At 35.9% G+C, this 25,753-nt stretch overlaps 1 pseudogene; it reads left to right on the top strand.

Moving 5' to 3' along the window:
• The first annotated feature begins 8,644 nt into the window (after window positions 1-8,644).
• LOC117720056 (T-complex protein 1 subunit eta pseudogene) lies at window positions 8,645-10,211 on the top strand (annotated as a pseudogene).
• Window positions 10,212-25,753: the final 15,542 nt, after the last annotated feature.

Here is a 25,753-nt window from a genome sequence, read left to right as displayed (position 1 = left end):
GGGGGCCAAAATGTCCTGGACTACTCTGCTGCTCAGGTCCTCGGGTCAGGGTCTAGCAAGAAAGAGAGTGGGGGGAATAAGGGGAAGAGATGCGAAGAATAGAGACAAGCCGGAGGGTCTGTAGTCAAGTCTCATTTACTGTCTTCCATTTACTCCCTTGCAAGAAAATCCTGGGTATTTATAAGCACAAGCAGGGGAATACAGCTGAAGACATTTTACTACGTGCACCATGCAGCTGTGGTCACTAAACAGCAAAACAAGATATGTGGGATAAACAAGATATTTATCAGAGTGTACTCAGCTGTTGTAGGCTGTTGGAAAAACAAGTCTCTTATCAGGGTATATGGCTTGAGATAGCTGCAAAGATGATCTAGCCGCTTTCTGCTAAAAGTCAGCTCCCAACACAGTATTTGATTTATAGCCTAAACAATTGAATGTCTCACTAATATAAATTGATATAGTCAGTGTTCATGATTTAATTTTATTCAAAAATTATTTTATATAAGTTCCTCTTTGCTTAATAGAATATTTTGAATTACTATATTTGGATTAGTATGAAATAGAGAGAATAATTTAATCTAAGTTTCTCATTTAACAAATAGTATAATTTATATTAAAATATGTGGACATATACACATTTTAGATACAAAGGAGTTTATTTTAATATAACATTAATTTTCTTCTTTAACAATTTCATATGTGCACATAATGTATTTTTGTTATTCTCACTCCCTATTCTCCTTGTCTTCTTCTTAACCCTGTAAAACCACATCCCCCTTAAGAGTGGAGTCTCGGTATCACACATATGATTCTTGCATACCACTAAAGACAATGACTTCCACTCTTTCTAAGCCTACCAGTAGAAAATAGTTTAGCAGGATAGAATATGATCATATATGTCCCTCATGTCTCTTATTGATTGATTGACTGATTGATGACAGTGCCAATCATACAAGAACTAATTCCGCAAGTTTATACCCAGATGATAGCCTTTCACAACCTTTTGGCCCATTTTCTGTCTCTTATGTTCTTATTTCAATGTATTCTATAATGATCCCTGAGCCTTAGGAAGGAGGGATAAGCATCCTGTTTAGAGCTGAGCACTCAATAGACATTTATTATCAGCATCTTTAGTAGACATAAGTCTCTCTATTTATCACAGTTTGTGCAACGAAATTTTCTAGGTAGCATGTAGCGCGTATATGTGTGCATGAGCATACATACTTGGAATTCAGTTTGAATTCACATCTTTAATTAAAAACTCAAGACCTCCTCAGCCATCCAGTAATCTTAGTGTACTTCTTAGTGTAATATTTTATTGATTTTTAAGATAATTGCAAGAACAGATTATTTTTACCAGGTTTACAATACTAGGCATGAAACTTATAATATTAGGTGCTTCTCTCCAGGCCTGTTGTTATTATAGTGTTAACGGATAAACAATATTATTGAGGACTTTCCACCATAGTACCTTTAACCCTATGAAAGTTAACCAATCTGGATGAACTTTCCAGCTCTGCTCTGTTTTATATTCCTAGATCTTCTGTGACATTTTCAGCAGTAGGTTTGTTTCAGCTGGTTCTGGTAGGCAACCAAGAGTAATGGCAAGAACCTGTTTTACTTTAGGACCCTCTGAGCCTCCATGATAATAATGAATAAGGAGATATCTTATACCTGGCACTGGAATTTTTGCATGAGAGCCTATGACCTTTAGAAATGGTATTATCTTCTCATTAATATCTCTCAGCTAACTGTTTATCCAAAAGTATTTTTAAATTGGCTTAAAATGGTAGATTTCCACATGGCTTTTTCAGACCACTTTCAAGTGGAAACTTAATAATTCTTTGGAAAGTTGGTTGGATGGGGTTTTGCTGGAGCTAACATGTGAAGGAATGTTGCCTTAAAGTGGACACAGGTGTGGAAGGCTAAAGCAGACTCCTAAAGGAACATTTCTGAAGCAGAAACAGGAGAGAGGATGTTTTCCTAAAGCAATCATGTGAAAAGACATGTGATGAAGGATTCTTTGATAACCACAGACATGTATTGGTCTACCTTGCATTGCATAGTTTAGCTATATTTGTCAGGACTCCATAGAGAGAAATGCATCAAAAGACTTCTGGCGGTGTGCTGCAGTATTTTTGCTGCTTCCAAGGACTCAGGCTGAGGTAAAATCCATGCTAAGGCAAGATATGTAGAAGACTTTTTATGTTTGGAGGGTATAAATAAGACTATATGTAGTAATGGAGACAGGGCTTGGCTTGCTGTTATAGCTAGCTATGCAAAATTTGTGGGTCTCACATCTTCGTTGATCTTTGCTTCCCTGAGAGAGGCACAGCTGAGAACTTCTGCTGGTGTACTTCCTGATGACTAAAACCTAGGTTGAGGCCTGGCTGTCTCTGGTAGGTCATATCACTACTGTTACTAATCCAGTTCCCAAGTTCTACTGAACAGGACTGCTAGTGTATTCATGAAGTGTTTGTGAGGGATCGAACTGCCGCAGCCTGCAAACCTGTAAACTAAACTGATGATTACCAGACAATACAGATGGGAGTTGCTTCAAAGAACCTTTCTAAACAGGTCCCCTCCAAACCCCCTACCCCATATCCTTTCTTTTCTACTAACTCTGGTGGAGAAGTTAAAGCATTTAAGAACCATCACTAAAAATAAGGCTTGAGAAAATTAAAGTTATACTACTTTTATTTGGTTTAATTTTCTCCTGTCCAATCATGCTCCCATCCTCTCGCCCATTACTTGAGCTATTAGATAGCATCACCTATGTTTTACTATATGCCCTCACCCTTAAGGCATTATTCGTCTCAATCATTCTTTCCTGGTTTCCTGGCTTCTATATGTATGCCTTAGTTAGGGTTTCATTGCTATGAGGAGATACCATGACCAAGACAACTCTTATAAAGGACAATATTTAATTGGATCTGGCTTGTGGTTTCAGTTTTAGTCTAGTAGTGTCGTGGCAGGAAGCATGGCAGCAGGTAGGCAGATATGGTGCTAGAGAAGGAGCTGAGAGTTCTACGTCTTAAAATAAAGGCTTCCTGGGAGGAGACTGTCCTTAGCAAGCAGCCAGGAGAAGGGTCTCTTCACTGGGCAGAGCTTGAGGATTAGGAGCCCTCATAGCTTGCCTATACAGTAACGCACTTCAGTAAACAAGGCTACACCAATTCCAACAAGCCCACATGTCCTATAGTGCCACTTCTCATGGGCTGAGAATATTGAAACAACCACAATGCATATAATAAGATTTAAAGCTGAGATCCCCGTGTAAAATATGCTATATATTATTTGTCTTTCCATGCCTGGATTACTGCTCTAAGCATAATTTTTACTCTTAAATCTACTTACCTACAAATTTTATATTTTCATTTTCTTCGCAACCGAATATAATTCCACTGTGTATGTGCATCAGATTTTCATTATCCATTCATCAGTACATGGGCATGAAGTCCATTTCTATTTTCTAGCTATTGTGAGTACTACAGTAATGAATGTGGATGAACAAGTGTCTCTATTGGAAGATAAAAAGCCCTTAGGATTATCCCCAGTAATGTGCATCTTAGTAATATTATTGTTCTTTTTATAATGTATTGAGGAACACACACCATAGAGGCTACACCAGCTTTAACTCCCATCAATAGTGAATAGGATTCCTCTTTCCCAAAATCTTCACCAGCATTTATTGCCTTTTGATTTCTTTATGATAGCCATTCTGAAAGGTTATGATGAAATGGAGTCCCAAAATAATTTTAATTTGCATTTTCTTGGTATCTAAAGATGTCAAATGCTTTTCACCAAAGAGTTATCTAGCCATTTGAGAATAGTTTTCAATTCAACATCTAGTTAAATTTTAAGTCAGTTTGGTTTTGTTTTGTTTTAAAGTTTTCTTTTTCAATTCCTTTAAAAATGTAGTTATTAACCCTCTGCTGCATCTATAGCTGGTAAAAATGTTTTCTCGTTCTGTAGCCTGCTTCTTTGTTCAACTGACTACCCTGCATTCATTGTGTAGAAGCTTTCTACTTTCAAAAACTACCAATTGTCCATTGGGGACTTATTTCTGAGTAAGTTCAACCTGATTTAGAAAGTTTTACGTATGCCTTCACCTTGTTCCATACCTTTTCTCCTAACTGTTTACTGTTTACTGTTATGCTGGGTGGCTTATGCACTTAGAATTGGTTTTGTACAGAATTCACAGGAGACAAGATCTTGTTTTACAGCTTATAATATCCATTTTCCATAACACCCTTAAGTGAAGATACTATCTTTTTCAAGTGTGCATTTTTTAAATATAAAAAACAAAATCTGGCAGCTCTAATTTGACTATCTAAACTTGTATTTTTATTTTATTTGGAAACATGTTTTGAAACTGAGTTCAGTCTTGATGAATGAGTATTAGTTCAAGAGCTCTGCACTTAAGCTCTCTATGATCCCAAAGCTGGAGAGCTCTCAGGGATGCTGTGATTAGAAGAGAAGCCACTGTAAACAAAAAAACAACAGCACTGTGTGTAAATATGAGGAAGAGACAAGCTAAATATGATCAGTCTTGTTGTTGCTTCCCCTGCAGTGTGTTGGCAGCAGAGATCTGGAGCTCCTGCTGTTTTGTAGAAACATTCCTCCAGTATGAACTTACTTTTGCATGAGAAATTCCTAGGGCTTACTTCAAATTTAATTTGTGAGTATAAGTAAAAAGGCAAAGAAAAAATCCAAATGCTAACAAAATAATAAATGAAAAAATCAGCAGTAGTGAAATTATGGGGTGTGGAATAGTGTAAATTGATTAGACAAACTCTTATACACAGAAAAGAATGTAGAGAAAATTTACATATATATGTTAGAGCTCAGACTTAATTAAAGCCCTAATTGTTGCTTTGTTTTATGTTTCACATATTTTAACATTAATTAAGTAAACAAAGCTTTTAAAATCTTATGATAATTGATTGTGCTTATCTTTAAAAAGTGGCAAATCCTTGATTAGAGTATCTCTGTGGCACCCCTGTAAAGGTTGAAAGAAATGAATTATAGATCAACATAACAAGGAATTGAAAGATAGTGACTCAGAATAAAATTTCCATTGTCTTTCATGATTTGGTGTGGAATTATCAGTTTTTATTGTTGTATTTAATTACAATATTTCTCCCTTTCCTCCTTTGAAGCCTTCTCCTATATACCCTTCTCTACTCTCATTCAAATTCATGTTCTCATTTTTCATCCATTATAATTATATACATATATGTATTTGTTTATATATATATATATAATGATTTATCTTTTTGTGGTGTATAATATCGGTCACAAGGTCTAAAACAATTGTTCTCAACCTCCCTAATGTTGTAACCTTTTAATACAATTCCTCATATTGTACTGACTTCAACCATAAAATTATTTTTGTTACTTCCCCATAACTTTAATTTTACTGCAATAATAAATCATAATGTAAATATCTGTATTTCCAACAGGGGTCAAGATCTACAGGTTGAGAATGGCTGGTCTAAAAGAACTCTGAGACACAAATATATGAATAAGTACTTGAGCGTATGTCAGATTCACTGGTTTGTGAGTTTGAATCTTTTGATGTGTTTCACAACTCCACATTGTCATATACATGGTATTAGTAAAACAATTATTGAGTGTAATAATTTCTTCATAGTGATAATTATCTCAAAGTATGAAAGATTTAAACCTAGGTTTGGAGAATAAGAAAAAAAAACAAGAGGAAAGGGTAATGCAAGAGAAAAAAATCAGAGGAAAGAAAGTGAACAAGGAGAAAGGGAGGTGGTTAGCATGAAGAAAAATGGAGAAGCAGGAGAGGAGGCAAATTATTTCTGTCCATGGTTTTGTGCCTGGAGCAGGAAAAAGGAAAGATTTGGGCTTACCATTTCACTGAGGCAGGAAAAACACCACAGACATTTCAGCAACAGCATCCTGTGACTATGAGAAATGCTGGGAAATGGAAAAAACCCAGAGGTGATAAGCAATGACACAAGCAATGGTATGCTGGTAAAGACAGAGCCTTGTTTTTCTGTTTCTCTATGAAATGGTTATTCAGTAACTGACCAGCAACATAGAGATCACCTGGGAGCTTGTTTAAAACATGTAAGTTCATGCCCTATTCCAGACCCACTGAATCAGCATTTGCATTTTAACAAGACCTCGTTTGATTTGTATGTGCACTGTAGTTTGAGAAATACTGTACCATCCTTTATGGATCCCTGGGGCAACGTTAGCATTGCTTTACATGCAGATAATGAAGAGCCAGGCACTGGGGGTGCCATAAAAGCTACACGATGTCTAAGTCAAGTGACTCCCAGGGCAGGTGGTAATTCTTGACAATTCCCTAAGAAACAGGGGTTGGGAAGAACTTATTTTAGTGAATACACTCATGGGGTTGCATTAGTTGGAAAAATAAATGCTTGTTTTTGGAAATGATAGTGAAAATTTATCATCAGTTGTATGACTATTTATATTTCTTATCTACAGTAATGTTTATGTGATTTTATTAGCCATTCACACTTTTAATAAAATGTTTTTATTTTCAAAGAATATAATTTATACAAGACTTGTGTACATGTCCAGACATCAGCTTGGGAATAAGAACAGCATTGTAGCCCAGTTAACATTGGTGGTGGAACAGTGTGTTATCTTGTGAACATTTATGATGACTTCATGTGTGAACGGGGCTGGAATTTTTCATTACTATGAAAACACATATAATAACTGAGTATACAGTTCCTCAAAGCACAGTCATCTTATCTTTATGTTATTAAATAAAACAAATCTCAATTCTACCAAGCACTAACTATTCTATATTAGTTAAGTCAAACTCCAAATTTCTTGATGTCATAATAATTATATATTTTGATTTTAGAATATGTTAATTAATCATTCTCTTTCATTATCTAGTAATTCCTTATTCAAATGCCATTTTATAATTCATTTGTGCATTATTTTAATTAGACCCTTAAGTGATCTAGTAGCATGTGAAGAAACATGACAAGTATTTTCCTTCCTTAGAAATATATAGTCAGTATAGTATTTAAACCCACTGTTAGCATTTAACACATCAATTTCTCAAATGTAAAGAAAGCCTTATTTTAGGTAATCAACTGAATCAAATTATTCATTATCACTTAACAATAAGTGAAGTGAAAATTTTAAATTTGGGTGGGAAAAATAAATTTTATTCTCAAAAACTGTTATCATTGCTGACTGTAGCTGGAGCATCTGTGTGTCATGTGTCACAGGGTGTGACTAGACCTGGCAAGTTATGAGGTGACACAGGATTTTATAGTCATTCATTTATTTTCCTATGATTTTCATTTACTGTGTAGATTATAAACTTGCCCTTTTAGTAAGCATATTATTTTCCCTGATCCTGCTTTATTTGGTCAATTCTTATCTAAAACTACCACTTCCATTGGCGTTTTTACAGTATTTCTAGATGCTATTACTTATTTCTTTTCTTTTATTTTTGTGCGTTCTTTTTTTTCCCCAATCTGCTTTTATACCATTTTAATTATATGCAAGTATTAAGGTCAGTTCTAGGTTAAGGAACTAGCAATAAAATAGATGCAAATAGTCAAGGAACAAGCAAGGCAATAAACACAAATGGTCAAAGAACAAGCAAGGCAATAAGCAAAGTCTATTGATCACTCTCAAATAATAGGTTTAAAAAATTGTCTCTACAACATATAATGTTTTCATGTTATGTATTTTTATAAAAAGATATGGTTAATGCCTATTTATATGAAATAAGGGACTTGTGAATTTGGACATTTTGAAGTATAAATAAAATTAAACAACATAATATGAGCACAAGAATAAACAGAATTCAATATTAATAACATATATAGGAAAAGAATCAAGAATATGTGTGATATGTGAATATATATATATATATATATATATATATATATATGCAATCTTGAATGGCATCAGAAGTCTAGATATTGTATTGAATTCTGGGTTTTCTTATTAAATCCTTAGTTGTCACTTTCGACCGTATTTAGTAAGTCCATGTCTCAATAATTAACTCAGAAAAACTTTTATGTGATTGATCTTATCTTGAGTAACATTTGGTAGCTCAGCCTGAGCCCTTGAGGTGTGTTTCAGATTCATACTTTGAAATCATTTGCTTGGTAAATAAATACTCATCTTCTGTATTCTCCCATTGTGCTTTTGCATACACCTAGGTTCTTAGTTTTAATTCCTTCTTTTGAGTCCCTCATAGTGTTGCATTTGTGCTGTGTTTGAGATGTAATTCAAAATATAATCATGAACCTAGCCCACAGCTGATATTTTCTCATCTTAGCTGCAAGGATGTGCCAAAAATAGTCTTCAGTTTTTCTATTAAAATACAATCTTGGGATCTATATTGCGCTGATGAATTTGTCATTGAAACACTAATTTATAAACAATAATACGTTTTATGTTTAAAATGGAAGATATCAGAAAAACAAAGGCAACAGGTTTTACTTGCCTTTATAAATTATAGTGCATAGATTCGCTTGTGAAGATGAGAAGTGCTCACATTAGAATAGGGCTTTTCATCACTTCTGGTAGCTTTCATTGCATTCTTTTATCAGACTCAAAGGTGGAACCCGGAGACAAGTTGCAGGTACCTGAAATTGCTTCCAAGATGATGCCCACTTCTGTTATCCTGTTGAAAGAAGGTACTGATAGCTTACAAGGCATCCCTTAGCTCGCAAGTAACATCAGTGCCTGCCAAGTGATTGCTGAGGCTGGAAGAACCACCCTGGGTCTCCATGACATGGACAAACTTATTGTTATATGGCAGAGGCAAAGCAACAATTTTTAATGATGGGGCCACAAGGAAACTCCTCGATGTTGTCCATCCTGCAGCAAAGACTTTAGTGTATGTTGCCAAACCCCAAGATGCTGAGGTTGGTGATGGCATCATCTCAGTGACCCTGCTGGCTGTGGAGTTTCTGAAACAGATAAAGCCCTATAAGGAGGAAGGTTTACACCATCATCTGAACTTTCTGCACAGCCAGCCAATCAAAGAGATAGCTGTGACTGAAGAAGCAAGGTAAAGTAGAACAGAGGAAGAGGCTAGAGAAGTGTGAGTGACAGCCCTGAGTTCCAAGCTGATCTCCCAGCAGAAGTCCTTCACCAAAATCGTGGTGGATGCTGTGATGATTCTTGACAAGTTGCTGCAGCTTAAAATGATTGGCATCAAGAAGGTACAGGGTAGAGCCCTAGAGGACTCTCAGCTGGAGGCTGGTGTTGCTTTCAAGAAGACTCTTCTCTCTTATGCTGGGTTTGAAATATAGCCCAAGAAGTATATGAACTCCAAGATTGCCCTCTTAAATGTTGATCTTGAGCTGAAAGCAGAGAAAGTTAATGCTGAAATAAGAGTTTACACAGTGGAGGATTACCAGGCAATTGTTGATGCCAAGTGGAACATTCTCTATGACAAGTTAGAGAGGATCCATCAGTCTGGAGCCAAAGCCATCTTGTCTAAACTCCCCACTGGGGATGTGACCACCCAGGACTTTGCTGCTAGAGACAGGTTCTGTGCTGGCTGTGTGCCTGAGAAGGATCTGAAGAGGATGATGATGGCTTGAGGAGGCTCAATCCAGACCAGTGTGAATGCTCTGATTCCAGATGTGCTGGGCTGCTGCCTGGTGTTTGAAGAGATCAAAATTGGAGGAAAGAGGTACAATTTCTTCACTGGTTGCCTTAAAGCCTAAACATGTACCATCATCTTCTGTGGTGGTAATGAGCAGTTTATAAGGGAGACAAAGAGGTCCCTATATAATGCCATCATAATTATGAGGAGGGCCATCAAGAATGACATTGTGGTGGCTGGTGGTGGAGCCATCGAGATGGAGTTTTCCAAATACCTGTGGGATTACTTCCTCAAGGACCATTCCAAGGAAACAGCAGCTGTTAATTGGAGCATATGCCAAGAACCTGGAAATTATTTCATGACACCTGTGTGACAATGCTGACTTTGATGCCAAAAACATTCATAACAAGCTGAGGGCATGACATGCATGGGGGGGCCATGTGGTATGGGGTGGGCATCAACAATGAGGACATTGCTGTCAACTTCCACACAACATTTGTGGGTTGTGTGGGAGCCAGCCATGGTGTACATCAATACTCTGACAGCAGCTTCTAAGGCTGCATGCCTTAATTTGTCCATGGATGAGACTATCAAGACTCCTGTTCAACTGTAGATGCCAGGACAGAGGCCAGGGCAGCTCCCATTGGGAGGGAGTCTGTATACCTCCTTGTGAGTTTAATGAGGCTGGGAGTGAGAAAATGGTTGATTAGTCAATCAGCTGTGTTCTCACTAAAGGTTATTTAAGTAAAACTTAAAATTATATGGTCAGAAAAAAATACAAACAAAAAAAAAGGTGGAAACGAAATGGAAGGTTCATACTGTAGTTAGGATATAAATTGTATCCAAAGAATACAGATTGTATCCAAAGAATTCAGATTTTGAATCTGAATGTCCTAATACTGTAGTTAGGATATAAATTGTATCCAAAAGGTTGGCAAATTTGAAGATTAATTCACATGCAGCAGTACTCATAGGTTGGACTTATAGAAAGTGAACAGATCCAGAGGTATCTGATTCATATATAACATCTATAGTTTTGTACTCCCTGGTGTTCTGTTTGGGCATCCCCACTCACAGAATTATAGCCCTCTATGACATTGCCTGAAAATGCACTGAGCAGGGCTTAAGTCTTCAAAGACAAAAAGTACTCCTGTGGAATTTAGGTGTGCTCACAAGACATAAAGTCAATTCAGTATGATTTTGCATGCCCAGCACCTCAATACTTTGCCTTGGAAAAATTAATTTCATGGGATTTGGGAAAGAAGGTGAAGAGTTTAAGAGGCAGGATCTTGCTAGAATTATCATCCTGGAATATTTCAGGAACAATTCTCTTTTCTCTGGCCCCTTCTTTCTTTGCTATGCAATCTTCCTGGCTACTATGAGGTGAACAGGTTTTTTTATGCTGAACCGTTTTACCAGGATGCTTCTGCTTTATTACAAATCTCAAGCAATGGATCCAACTACGCATGTTAAGAACTTAGAAATTATCATCCAAAATCATTTAGTTCACTAGGATTTCAACAATCCACAAAATATAGGCAGAATTGTTAGAGGGATTGAATCAACTTAGAAAATTTTTGCACTGCATTCAAAGCAACAGAAAAGAGATAGCCTACAAATAAGAGATCTTTATTAACTACTTATTTGGCAAGGCATTAATACCTAAAATGTATAAACAACTAAAAAAAAAAGGTATTTGTCTTAGTCTATGTTACATTGCTGTGAAGAGACGCAATGACCACAGCAACTTTTATGAAGGAAGGCATTGTAAATGGGGCTTGCTTAAAGTTTCAGAGGTTTTGTCCATCATCAGCATGGTGGGAAGCATGGGATACAACATGATATGGTGCTGGAGAAATAACTGCCAGTTCTGCAGCCAGTTATGAAGGCAGTAGGAAGAGAGAGAGCCACTGGGCCTAGAAGGGGCTTCTGAAAACTCAAAGCCCACCCCTAGTGGTACACTTCCTCCAACAAGGCTCTAACTACCTCAACAAGGACATATGTCCAAGGTCTCCCAAGTATTGCCGCTCTCTGATGACTAAGCATTCATTGCCTATAGAGGCATTCTTATTCAAACCACACCAATAACATTTAACTAAAGACTGGCTGATGGGTTTACTAGTATAAGTAAAATAAGTATAGTAAAATAATCAACATCCTTATAGATAAGCAAAATACGAATCAAAGCTCTTTATCGAACTGCAGAAATTGTAATGTCCGAGCTGCCCCACATTGGGTGGCCAAACTGTAACGGCCTACTCTGTTCCGCAGGTTGGGGTCTAGCAAGAGAGAGAGAGAGGGGGGAAGAAGGGTGAGAGACGCGAAGAATAGAGACAAGCCAGTGGATCTGTAGTCAAGTCTCCTTTACTGTCTCCAACACACACACCACTCCTACTACTACTACACCACACCATTACAAGGAAATCCTGGGTATTTATAAGCACAAGCAGGGGGACACAGGTGAAAACATTTTACCACGTGCACCACGCAGCTGGGGTCACTAAACAACAAAACAAGCTATGTGGGATAAAGAATATATTTATCAGAGTGTGCTTCAGCTGTTGTAGGCTTTTGAAAAACAAGTCTCTCATCAGGGTATATGGTTCCAGATGGCTGCAAAGTTGATACCTGCTTTCTAGCCACTTTCTGCTTAAAGTCAGCTCCCAACAAGTAATGATGACTGTCATCAAGAAAAATGAATGGATAGAAGATATTGGTGGGAATATAGGGAAAATAGATCCATATGAAACCCTAGTTGGAATGTAAGTCAGTGCAAACATTATGGAAGTTTGTATGGAGGCTTTTCAAAGACTAAATGTAGAAAATTAATATAGTAGTGGTAACACTCTGGAATACATAGTTAAAGTCATTTAATTCAGCATGCCATAGAAATAGTTGTATATCTCTGTCTGTTGCAGAAAACTTACCAATAGACAAGTACCAGCCTACATGTCTATCAAGAAATGAAGACATAAAGGAAATTGCCATTATATTAATAATGTAGTTTTATCTATAAGAACAAAGTTATCAAAATTATCATTTGTTAAAAAAAATTGGATAAAATTAGAATCTGTGCTAACAAAGTATACTGAAAGTAGAAGGAATCTTGTAGATTATAAGGGTTACAAGGGAGGAGGAGAAACAACCGGGTTAATGGGTATAAATAGAATCAAAGTTAATGAAAAATAAAAAAAAAATGGTAGTGAAACCTATCATTATGAATACTGATGAAAAATTTCAAAAAGGGAATATAGGAAGCACTAAGTGTATTGGAAGAACTGCCTCCTTACTCTGTGTTTCTCTGTGCAAACCCAATGGGGTCTGCGTTGGAATCTGCTTTATATACAGGGCTGTAAGGTGTCTATGAAGTGCCAATGAAATGTCCATTAAAATATTTTATACTGAAAAAAGTTTAAAATAAAGAAAATAAATTTATATTAACAACACTACATATACACGTGGGCCTAAGATAAGTTTTAACGCTAAATCACTATGTAGTAAACACATTATAATTGCTCAGAAAATAAAAGCTATAGCCACAAGATACAAATTACCAATTTAACAAATTTCATTCAAGGTTAAACAAATCATTTTTCTTTGATGGAGACTCAAAGGTAGATATTGTGGACAGATTTATAGTAGATAATATAATAGAACTGAGTGTTAAGATTCAATATTATTGGCATGATAAGTCCCAAAGAAGCTAGATGAGAATGTGATCTTCTGTCCTGTCTTGGTTATGGTCTCTATTGCTGTGGAAAGACACTATGATTACAGCAAATCTTATAAATAAAAAATTTAATTGGGCCTGGATTTACAGGTCACCATGGAAGGATGCATGGGAGCACACAGGCAGGAACACAGACAGTTCTTACAACAAGAGCATCCCCACCAATAGGGCAACACCTCCTAATAGTGTAAATCCCTATGTGCCTATGGGGACCAATTTTATATCACCACATTCTACTCCACAACTCTCATAGGTTTGTAGCCTTACCATAATGCAGACATGCCTTTAGTTTGATTTCAAAAGTCTTCATAGTCTGTCAGTCTAAAACCTGCTTAAAACTCTATATTCTTTTTGGAGAGCTATGCAATCTCTTAACTGTCACCCCTGTAAAATCAAAATAACAACAAGATTACATTCTACCAACAGGAAGGAAAGGGACCATAGTGAGGAAATATTGGAACAAAACAAGACTGCCAAGCAGTTGGGCTAACTCCAAACTCCCCATCTTCTTGTCTGACGTCAAAATCCTCTTCAGATCTCTAAGTCTTTTCAACCTTGTTCATTGAACACACTTCTTTCTGTCAGGCTGGTTCCATTTCATGTTGTCAGCGTTCCTTGACAGGTATCCCATGACTCTGGCATCTCCAACATTTTGGAGTCTCAAAGACAACCCAGGCTTCACCATCAAAGCTTCATAGAGTGGCCTCTCTAGGCTTCCATGTAGGGACACCTCTGACACAGTCTACCTTTAGCTTTCTTTAGTCAAGAAAGATTTTTTTTTTAACCTTTTTCGAGTATACTTGACTCTAAAGCTAGAACCATGTAGCTTCAGCTGCCAAGTTCTGCTTCTTTTCTGGGTGTGGAAAACGGCCCCCTCATTTAATTACATCTCTACTTGCTTATTATTTTTAATGGTTTCCTTCATTGCCTAAGGTTGGCTGTACTCAACTTATTCCATAGAATAGACTAGCCTAGTATTCAGAGAGCCACCAACCTCTGCCATCTGAACGATGTAATTAAAGTTGCTCCTTTTCACTGTATATCTGCATAATCGTAATCACTCATAACCACAGGACACAGTCCACATTAAGCTGTTTTGAAATCTTTTCTGCAAATGTAATTAATCCAAATTTTTTCAATTTAGCCTCAGGCAGATTTAGCTTTGAACAAGATAAGAAGAAAGCAGCCACATTTTCTACCAAAATATTGCAAGAAAAGTCTTAAGGTCACATACTAAAATTATTTTCCTCTGAAATCTCCCCTACGTTCTAAATCATGCTCATCACTGCTGTCTTCCATGACTAGGGTCAGGATTCTTAAACTACCACATGTAGTTAGGTTGTTGCTAATGGGTGTGTATCTGTAGTTTATGGAGCTGGATATCGGCACAAGTTAGAGAATCTGTCAGTCATTACTTAAATTCTTACTTTATTGGAATAATTGCTGTAGAGCTTGGGTGTTACATATCTATTATTCTATATGTTCTACCATTATACATTTACATATTCAGTTTAAAGTTTATATATTTTACATACTCTATTCATGACAGTCTTATATAAATTTAAAAAGGTGTGCCTATACTTGCATATCCCTTTTTCTAACAGCAGAAAAAAATCTTTCTATATTTTTCTAAGTAATCTTCCATAAAATCTGCATGAAGTTCCTTTGCATTAATATAAGTAATATAAATGACCAGCTTCCAAATTGGGCCTCCTTGACTTTTACTATGTAAATGAGTTTGCTCATGTATGCTTTCCTAAGCTACATATCAAATTGTCATACATCTCCTCACACTTTCTCAGGAATGAATTTTGAGGAAAATATATCCTTAAAGTTTTATCACTAAATGTTAAGCAATACTTATCCTACATGATGCACAGAGACATCTTTGGCCATAGATTCACTTCATTATAACTGAGTGAAAGAAGAAAATTCAAGAAAATTATCTTGGAAGTAAATGCTCAAATTGTTTAACTTCCCTAAAATGTTCATGCCTGTTTTTAAAGACTGTACTTATAAAAGTTTAGCATGAGCTATATTTTCAAAAACTCATGTTATGAGTTTGATATGTTTTATTTTGGAGTTAATGACTTCTTAAAAAGAAAATTAAAGCCTGCGATGAAATGATTCAAGATAATTACAATATATTTTTATAACTTTGACCTTCAAAATTGTGCATACCTTATTTTTCTATTTGTACCCTATAAACTTGTTCTATAATCTTAGGTCACTGTTCACAAACTGTTTTGTTGTTTCTATTTAAATACTAGAGCTATTTCTTCATTCTCACAGGCTCATAAGCTGGCTCAAAAGTGCCACTGTATATATCTATATATACAGCATATATATATATTAAACAAATGAATAGCTGAATAATTTTGAAAAGTCCAAATTATTTCCTTAGGAAACCCAGTTTAATTTTCATTCTCAACATACTCTCCCAAAAGAATAGAACATCTGTATTCTTTTATATAGCTAGTTTACATTCCTCTTGTGTTTATGAAAGAGAGATAGACCTGTGTATATATGTGTGCAATAGAGAGACGTGTGTGTGTGTGTTTATGTGCATGAATGTAGATACCACAGGAGGATATTAAGTGTTCTGCTCTATCACTCCTGTCTTATTAACTTAAGACATTTTCTTTTTTTAAAAATAGCTTTCATTGAAGATTATTTTTTCTCACACAATATATCCTAATTATGGTTCCTAATCTGTTACTCCTCCCAGTTCTCCCAGATAAACTTAATTTCTCACTCAACATCACAATAACAGGCATTAAAAATTACTGGGCATTAATATCTCTCAACAGCAATGGACTCAATTCCCTAATAAAAAGACACAGGCTAACGTAATGGATGTGAATAGATGTGATCATTCTGCTGCATACAAGAAACACACCTGAGCAACAAAGATTGATATTACATCAGAGTAAAAGTCTAGAAAAGGCCCCTCCTCCAGTCTGAGGCCTGCAGAATGATCAGCTTTGGTGTATCTACTCAACAAGCAAGCTGGGCAGACCTGCTCAAACCTCTGAGGTCCGTGAATTCCTTCTGGAGGCAACAAAGACACAGCATCAGAGGACTGTCAATTTGCTCTCCCCCCCCACTCCTCTTCTAATATCTCAACGCCCATAATCAGCTTGAAGAAGCTAATGATGAGTCAGCGCCCCTATTCCCTGGGCATGGGGACTAAGGTGGTAAATGTTGGGCTGTCTCTCTAGGGAAAAGTAGTGGTTTTGTCGGAATAGAGAGGATTAGCTAGGGTTTATTGCATAGCCATAACCTATTAGTAGAAATCTGTATAATTAATATCAAGATGAAAATATAAATTCTTAAATGGCACCAATTTACTCTGTTTACAAATTTTAAGGTTTTCATTGGCATGAGCTTCTTAGTGATATAAGAGTGAGATGAATATTGTTACTCTCATAGGCATTGTACCAGTATAACACACTTAGGAATACAAAGCTTAGACCCAGTCCTTCTTCAACTTTTTTAACTGATTTGAGATGGTCAGCCTGTGAGTTAAGGGACTATAGCAAATTCATGACTTGGAGTTTATTATAAGGGTGTTCTCTATGTTTTATTTAGAAATAGCTGAGTGGAATTAACAGGCAACAGTCCAGATTACCTTACATGGATAGCTGGTTTTCAAAACATCAGAAATCCTTAGAATTGACATGACAAACATTTCAGTATTAATGTTCATTTTCATTAGAGACCTGTCTGCTCCGGACAGCTTCCTATGTTAAATTCTAAGAAGAAATTGAGCATCCTTGGAGTTACTCCAGTTGTGGTAAGACAGCCACTAGGCAAGAATTGCCACTTTCCTTCTACAGACAAATTACTGTCCAGAAAAGGACACACTTGCAGAATAGTCGACTGATTATATCTGCCTAGACAGAGTAATCAGCCCTTAATAATTCTGCAGCACTAAGGTCTGTCAGATGATCCTGGGCCAGAAGGCAGAAGAACAGATGCTCCAACGTTTTGAAGTAGAGTGAGTGTCCAGGTGTTCAGAGGTCTCTATAAATTGGCTAAGTTTTAGAAGCTATGCTTTGTGCTTCCCACAATTAAAGTCAACTCAGTCATTCTGGATTTCTGATGGGGTTGAAAACTTATAGCTATTTACCTTGAGAGAAAAGATCTGAGTGTATGGTCGTCAGCTGACATTCATCCTAAAGCCAGGTTCAGAACTAAATGTTTTAGTTAGGAGAGATGACAGAGGTGCTGGTAGGTCAACAAAAGGATGGACTGGGTATTAGGACTATCTTGTACCTCACTGGTACAAATTGGCATAATTATGCTCTAATTGTATTTTGAGAGAAAAGTTTCCTTTTAACAGGAAGGGTGATGTGTAGAAGGAGCTAAGGTGGGAGGAGTACTGAGAGGAGGAAAAGGAGTAAGAAGAGGAGAAGAAGAAGGAGAGGAGAAGCTAGGTGATGAAAGAGAGATAGAGGGGGGAGACAGGGAAGCAGATGTTCATGAATCTCCACCAGTCAAAGATAGTAGATATATCTAGGTTGGGTAGTGGGTTACACCTCTGATTGAACAATACCAAACTTATAAAGCCTATGATTAACATTTTTTTTAAAAATGTATAAATGCAAAAAGGAAAAGGGGGCATGGGATAGGGGTTTTCTAAGCGGGGGGAATGGGGAAAGGGAATGGCATCTGAAGTGTAAATGAAAGATCGAATAAAAAATATATATAATAAAAAAATAATAAAAATAAAAAGAACAACAAAAAAAAAGTCTAAAAAAAAATTTCCAAGCAAACTAACCCAAGAAGAAAGCTAATCTATTATAATAAATATTATATAAATATTTATTAAATATTAAATAAATAAATAAATATAAATATTGGATAGCTAATCTAATATAATAAATAGACCAATTTCCAAAATAAATTAAAAGAGATGAAAAAGGATATTTTATACCCATCAAAGGAAAAATCCATTAAGATAACATCTTAATTCTGAATATTTTTCCCCAAAATGCTAGGGCACCCACATTCTTTAAAGAAACATTATTACTAAAGCTTAAACCACTCACTGAAATCCACATGTTAATAGTGGAAAATTTCAGTACCCAGTAACACAAGTGAACAGATCATTACGATTAAAAAAAAAAAAAAAAAAAAAAAACAGAGAAATAATGAAGCTAACAGATGTTATGAATCAATGGACCTAACAATTATCTTCCAAACACTTCGTTCAAACACAAAAGCATATATCTTCTTCTTAATATATTGCAGAACCTTCTCCAAAATTGACTATATACTCAGTCACAAAGAAAGTCTTAACAGATACAAAAAAAAATAAATCAAAATAGCCCTTTGGATCTTAATAGATCAGTATAGATTAAGTCTGGAGTGCAACAAAACAAAAACAAGAGAAAGCCTATAAACTCATGGAATATGAACAACTCTGTACTCAATAATCACTGAGTCAAGGGGCAAAAAGAAAAAAAATTCAAGATTTTCTAGAATTCAATAAAAATGAAGGCAAAACATACCCAAACTTATGGGGCACAGTGAAAGCTGTGCTAAGAGGAAAGTTTATAGCATTAAAGAATTACTTTCATAAAGAGAGTGGAGAGATCTCAAAGTAACAATTTAGAAGCACACGTAAAATCTCTAAAACAATAAGAAGCAAATACACCCAAGAGGAATAGATGGCATGAAATAATCAAACTCAGGTCAGAAATCAATAAATTAGACACAAAGAGAACAATACAAAGACTCATTGAAAACAAGAGATGGTTCTTTGAAAAAAATCAATGTGATTTTTGGCTAAGATATACTCTTAGCCAAACAAACTAAAAGGCAAAGAGACAGTTTCTAAATTAACAAAACCAGAAATGAAAAGAGGACATAACAACAGACACTGAAAATCCAAAGAATCATTAAAAGTCCTGTACTTGACAAAATTGAAAAATATAAATGAAATGAATGATTCTTTTGATAGATTCTACTTACCAAAGTTAAATCAAAGTCAGGTAAATAAATAATCCTACAACCACTAAAGAAATAGAAGCAGCCATGAAAAATCTTCCAACAAAAATAACAACCCAGGGCAAGATGTAAAATTTTAGTGCATAATTCTCTAGACTTTCAAAGAAATTGAAATTTTAATACTCCTCAAACTATTACTCAAAATAGAAGCAGAAGGATCATTAGAAAACTCATTATATGAGGCCTCAGTAACCCTGATACCTAAGTCACACAAAAACTCAACAAAAAAAATAAATTCAGACCAATTTCCTTTAAAATTTTTCATACAAAAATACTCAATAAAATACTCACAAACAAAATTAAAGAACGCATCAAAAATATCATCCACCATGATTCAGTAGGTTTCATCTCAGGGATAAAGGGGATTTAATATAGAAAAATCTATAAACATCATCCACCATATAAGCATACTGAAAGACAAAAAAAACAAATAAACAAACAAAAAACCCCCACATGATCATCTCATTAGATGCAGAAAAAGCTTCGACAAAATTCAATGATCTTCATGTCAAAATTCAAGATTATTGATAAAAGGTCCATACCTAAAGAAAATAAAAGCAAGCCAATATCAAATTAAATGGAGAGAAACTTAAAGTAATTTTACTAAAATCACGGAAAGAAAAGGCTGTCCACTCTCTCCACAGATCTTCAATACAGTACTTGAATGGTCAGTCTAGAGCATTAAGATAACTAAAGGAGATCAAGAGAATAAAAACTGGAAAGGAACAACTAAAAGTGACTCTATTCCCAGAAAATATAATAGTATACATAAGTGATCTCAAAAATTCTATCTAAGAGCACCTATAGCTGATAAACACCTTCAGCAATATGACTGGATACAAAATTACCTTCAAAAGTTCAATAGTTTTCCTTTATACAAACAAAATAACAAGCTGAGAAAACAATACGGCAAAAAACACCATTCATAATAGCCACAAAAATTATAAAATACCTTGGTGCAACTCTATCTAACCAAGCAAGAAAAAGACATTTATTGTAAGAACTTGAAGTCTCTGATGAAAAACAAAATTAAGGAAGATATCAGAAGGTGTAAATGAAGCTGTTCTGAACCCTCCAGACCAGAACCCAGGTAAATGACACTGGGATGCTACCTTGATGCTCTGAAAGCAGAAGAATCTACCAGCCAAGACCCACCTAAATTCCTGACACATGATACCATGACATGTATCTAAATGCAGCTGTCTTTAAGCACTAAAATTTGAGGCAGCAATGAATAGCCAGAATGGTTCTTCTTCCTCCTCCTTTTCTTTTTCTTTTATTCTTTCCTTTTTGCCACTTATACAATTTACATAAAATGAGCAAACTACAGACAAGCCTTCATTTGAATAGCTACTGTTGGGGTTGGGGATTCCTCTCAGTGGTAGATAGAGTACTTGCCTAGTAAGTACAAGGACCTGGCTTCAGTCCTGTAGTCTGAAAAAATTAAAAAAAAAATACCTACTCTTCTTAATTATGGCTTGTAGCTTTAGACAGCACTTCTCCTATCACTAATGACTCCAACACAAAAGCTATCTTTGCCTCAGGACACCCAGAACTCATCAAAATCTCCTCTAGGCAATGCCAAGAGAGATGCTTCCTTTCAATGACTTGTGATTTGTTTGTGCTCTGCAGCTGGACAGATAATCCAGGCACATTTAAAGGGTAATTTCAAATTTTTTCACAAGCTAAATCTTACAGAATATCTAATCACCCTCCTGTAGAGACAATGGGAGAGATCCTGGGATCACAGGAAAAGAAAGAAATGCCTTCTCTAAACTAACCCTGAGTAACTGTTGGCAGGCTATGGACCTCCCTATCCTCAATTATAGGGATTAAATAATTAATATATCATAACAAGGTTCCTTGCACCTTATCTACCAATGTTTGGGGCAGAAGTTGCAATGTAAAGAAATATGCTTTCATTCACCTCCAATGTTATATCATAATTTCTAGTGTATACATTAGTCTGATATTTTATTACCTAATTATATCTATTTATATTTATACCTATATCTATCTATCTATCTATCTATCTATCTATCTATCATCTATCTATCATTTATCTATCTGTGTATGTGATTATATAAAATTATATTTATATGATTATATAAGATTATATAAGTACAAATATAAATATGACAAAATAAAATCAGATAAAAACTAAAAAACAAAACAAAACAAACAAACAGCATTGGATAGAAGAAAGCAACAGAAGGAATGGAGTCCAAGAAAAGGCATAAGACTAGCAACCCACTTTGCTGCATATCCAATAATTGCATAAAATTGCTAAACTGGAAGCCGTAATGTATACTTGAATGGTCTGATACAGACCCTTGAAGGCTCTGTGCACTGTGCCTCAGTCTTTGTGAGTTCACATGAGCTTTTATCATGTTGACTTAGAAGACATTGTTCTCTTGGTGTCTTCCATCCCCTCTGACTATTGCATTTTTTTTTTCTGCCTCCTCTTCCACTGTGTTCCCTGAGCCCTTATGGGAAGATTAGATAGACATTGTTTAGGGCTGAGATCTTTTACTCTGGATGATGTCTGGCTATGGGTTTCTGTATTTGCTCTCATCTGTTCCAAGAGGAAATTGCTCTGATGATGGCTGAGAAGCTACAAATCTTAGTATAACTGAATGTCATTGAATCATGTTATTGCTACCATTTTTTGACATTTGTCTCTGGTTTTACCCTAGGTCTCTAGAATATCTAGTCTCATGTTCTTGGTCACACAAACAGTGTCAGATATGGGTTCCATCTTAAGACTGGTTGGTTAGTTACTCTCAGAAGCTTTGTGCCATTTTACTGGCATATTTCTTAGACAGGTCATCATTGTAGATTTGTAACTATTTTGCTGATTCTATGTTCCTTTTGGTAGCTTGCAGAGAATCTTCCTATATCAAAGACATTAGAACAAAGGCTTAATGTAAGAACCAGCTTGACTTCCCCATGTTCAGTGAGTAGTATAGGTGTTGTCTTCAGCAATGGGGCATTCCTGTCAGATTCTGGAGAACAATCAATAGCATTGGCAATTGCCAATACTATTGCTTGGTGATTTACTTGGGATACCTTTGACCAACAACTAAATTAGATTAAACCAATCCTGATAATAGAAGTTTCTTTTGGTGCAAGGGTTGTCCAGTTAGGCACTGCCATTATTTGGCACCATTACTTGGTGATTTTATTGAGGCCACATACATATATGTATGTACTTTAGGAAGCTTGTACTGTACTTTTTTTCCAAAGTACCCCTCAAAGGACCCTTAATTTTAATTGTCATTCCTGATATTTTCTTCTTCAATCCCTCTCCTGACTTGGTCCCCATTTTCCAGTTTTACCCCATCCATCAATACCTGTGAATTCTATTTCCCTTCCTTATCTGCTCTTCTCTCAGTCCCTTACTCTATGCCTAACCTCTTTCATTCTATATACTGTAACTTGCTTACCATTGACTTAGCAGCTAACATTCACATATAAGCAAAAGCCTACCATATTTGTCTTTTAGAGTCTAGAATAGCTCTATTCATTTACCTTCAAATTTTAGGACTTAATTTTTCAGTAGTTGTAATGTGGTACATTTTTTATCCATTTTTCTATTTTCATATAGGCTGTTCTATGTTCTGACTATTATGAATTGAGCAGCAATGAGTATGGTTGAGCAAATGTCCTTCTGGTAGCATGTAGCATCATTTGAGTAAATGGAAAGGCATGCATGATACAGCTAAACTGTCAGGTAGATCAATTTATATATTTTTGAGCTACAATTTTGAGTTTAAAGTTTGTCAATCTTACAGAATTTCTCAAAAACAAACTCTTTGACTGCTTTTTTGCATTGCTTTTTAATTTAATTTAATTTAATTTACATTTATTGATTTTAGTCCTTGGTTCAGATTATTTCTTTCCCTGTATTCTTTTTTGGGTATTATTTCTTCTTTCTTCATAGAGCTTTCAGGTGTGTTATTAACTTACCAGTATGAAATACCTCAAAAAATTTAAATGTAGCCACTTAGTGCCATCAAACTGCTTATTAGATCTGCCTTCATTTTTTCATTATAGTCTGAATAGATTATATATTTACTTGTATTCAATTCTAGAAAGTCTTTAATGTTTTTCTTAGTTTCTGTCTTGACACATATTCTTTTAGTAGTAAGTTTTTCAGTGTTCATGTATTTTTAAGCTTTCTGTTGTTTCTGTTGTTGATATCCAGTTTTAGTTGAGGAGAACAGATAGGATTTAAAGTGTAATGTCAATTTTTTATTCTTTTCTACATAATATATCCTGATTGTTGTTTCTCACTACCTTGTTGCGCCCTGCTCAACCAGCAAGGAAGACGCTAACAACTGGATTCTTCTCAACAGCCTTTATTGTAGAAGCGCTTCTTCATTCTTGCAGGAGACCCGGAATGCCCAGGGCGAGCTGCTTATACACCCTCAGCCCTGTGGGGGGGGAGGGGAAGCGCGTGAGCGATTGGTCAGAATTACAGTGCCTCATTAGCATACCACATTAGCATACCCCCCAGGAGGGGGTGATTGGTCAGGATCATGGTACCCCATTAGCATACCCTGCTTGATTGTGGTACCTCATTAGCATACCCCATTTGGGAGGGGTTTGGCGCCAAACTGAGTTGATGCATGTGCACTGCACTATTTACTAGTAGCCGATACCATAGGCCGAGGCCGGCGCCATCTTGACTGGCCGAGTCGGGTCGGCAGCCTACACTACCTCATATTTTTTCTGGATACACTTTCTTCTCAGGAATACAATCAAATCACAAAACTGAGAACCATGCTTTATATGCAGAAGACCTGGTGAAAACCAGTGCAGGCCCTGTGAATACTTCTTCAGTCTCTGTGAATTTATAAATTTTTCTTATGCTAATTTAGAAGGCTTTGTTTTCTTGGCATCTTTGAACTCCTCTGGCTCTTATACTCTTTCTGCCCCCTCTTCCACAGGTTTTCCTGAGCTCTGATGGAGGGATTTAATGGAGACATCTCCCATGTAGGACTGGATATACCAAAGTCTCTAATTGCCTGCATAATGCCTGCTATGGGTCTCTGTGTTTGTTCCCATCTTCACATAATGCTAATAATGGATGAGCAAGGCACTACACTATGATTTGAGCACAATGTTAGTAACAGATATTTTATTTCTACATTTTTTAAAAATGTTTTTTATACTAGGTCCCTGTGTTACCTATTCACAGATTCTTGGTCATCCATGTAGTGTCATGTCATGGATCTTAAATCTTATATTGGTTGATTACTACCACAGACTTTCTGTTACCATTGTCCTAGCACATCTGGCAATCAGGACAACATTGTGATTTAAATAATCTGTGACCCTTTTTATCTTTAAATTTCTCTGTTGTTTAAGGAGAGAGGAGCTTTATGTAGCAAAGATGGTAGAACATAGGACTGAAAAGTTTTATGTAGGCATCAGGCCCACTTCTCCATGTTCAGTGAGTTATGTAGGTGTTATCTTCAGCAATGGGGATTTGTTAACAGTTGTAGAGAGCAAGCTATAGGCTTGGCAACAATCTGGGCTATTTGGGAATACCCATGAGACCCTTTTGTCTAAAATTTCAATTAGATATAATTCAATCCCAGTACTGGAAACTTCATTTTGTGACAAGAGATGTCCAGTTTCAGCTCTATCTTCCCATTATTTTATGATGTCATTTAGCTCACTTTCATATATGTATATATTTAAGGAAGTTTCTAACATATTGGCTTTCCCTACTACTCTACAAATTACTTTAATGTTAACTGTCTCCCCCTACCCCACTCACCCCATATTCTTTCTCTTGTTCCTCTCTTCACTCTTCCCTCTCCAGACTTCATCCTTCTTTTTCTGTACCTGCATCCTTCCAAAGCAATCTATTTTATTACCTTTTCCTAATGAGATACAGCTGACCCCAATCCCTTAGTTCCTCTTTCTATTTATCACTATTTGTGATAAATAGTGGTTCTATTTACTATGGCTCAGTTATCATTAATTTAACAGCTAATATTTTTCTTTGTGTTTGAGTATATAGTCAACTTTAAAGGAAGTTCTCTGGGGGCCCAAGAAAAGCTATATTTTTTATCATACAGTGAAATGTTCTGTAAACACATTAGGTTCATATGACCATACCATCGTTTGGCTCCAGCATTTCTCTGTTTAATTTTTGTCTGGATGACATATCTATTGGCAAACACTGAGGGTTTTAGTGGTGATATTGAAGTATCACACTATCAATGTGAGAGTAAATACATCATTTTTTAAGCTGTAGTAACAGCTCTCTTACAAACTTGAGTGCCCCTTTTCTTCTTTTTCTTCTTATACAGATGTGAATAATTATATGTTCTTCTGGGAGGTTTTTTTTTCTTTTTCTTTTTCTTTCTTTCTTTCTTTTTTCTTTTTTTTTTTTT

This window comes from Arvicanthis niloticus, chromosome 14, assembly GCF_011762505.2.
Source record: "Arvicanthis niloticus isolate mArvNil1 chromosome 14, mArvNil1.pat.X, whole genome shotgun sequence".
Taxonomy (NCBI): Eukaryota; Metazoa; Chordata; class Mammalia; order Rodentia; family Muridae; genus Arvicanthis; species Arvicanthis niloticus.
The sequence above is the reverse complement of the archived record's forward strand: the minus strand, read 5'-3'. Positions and strand labels throughout refer to the sequence as shown.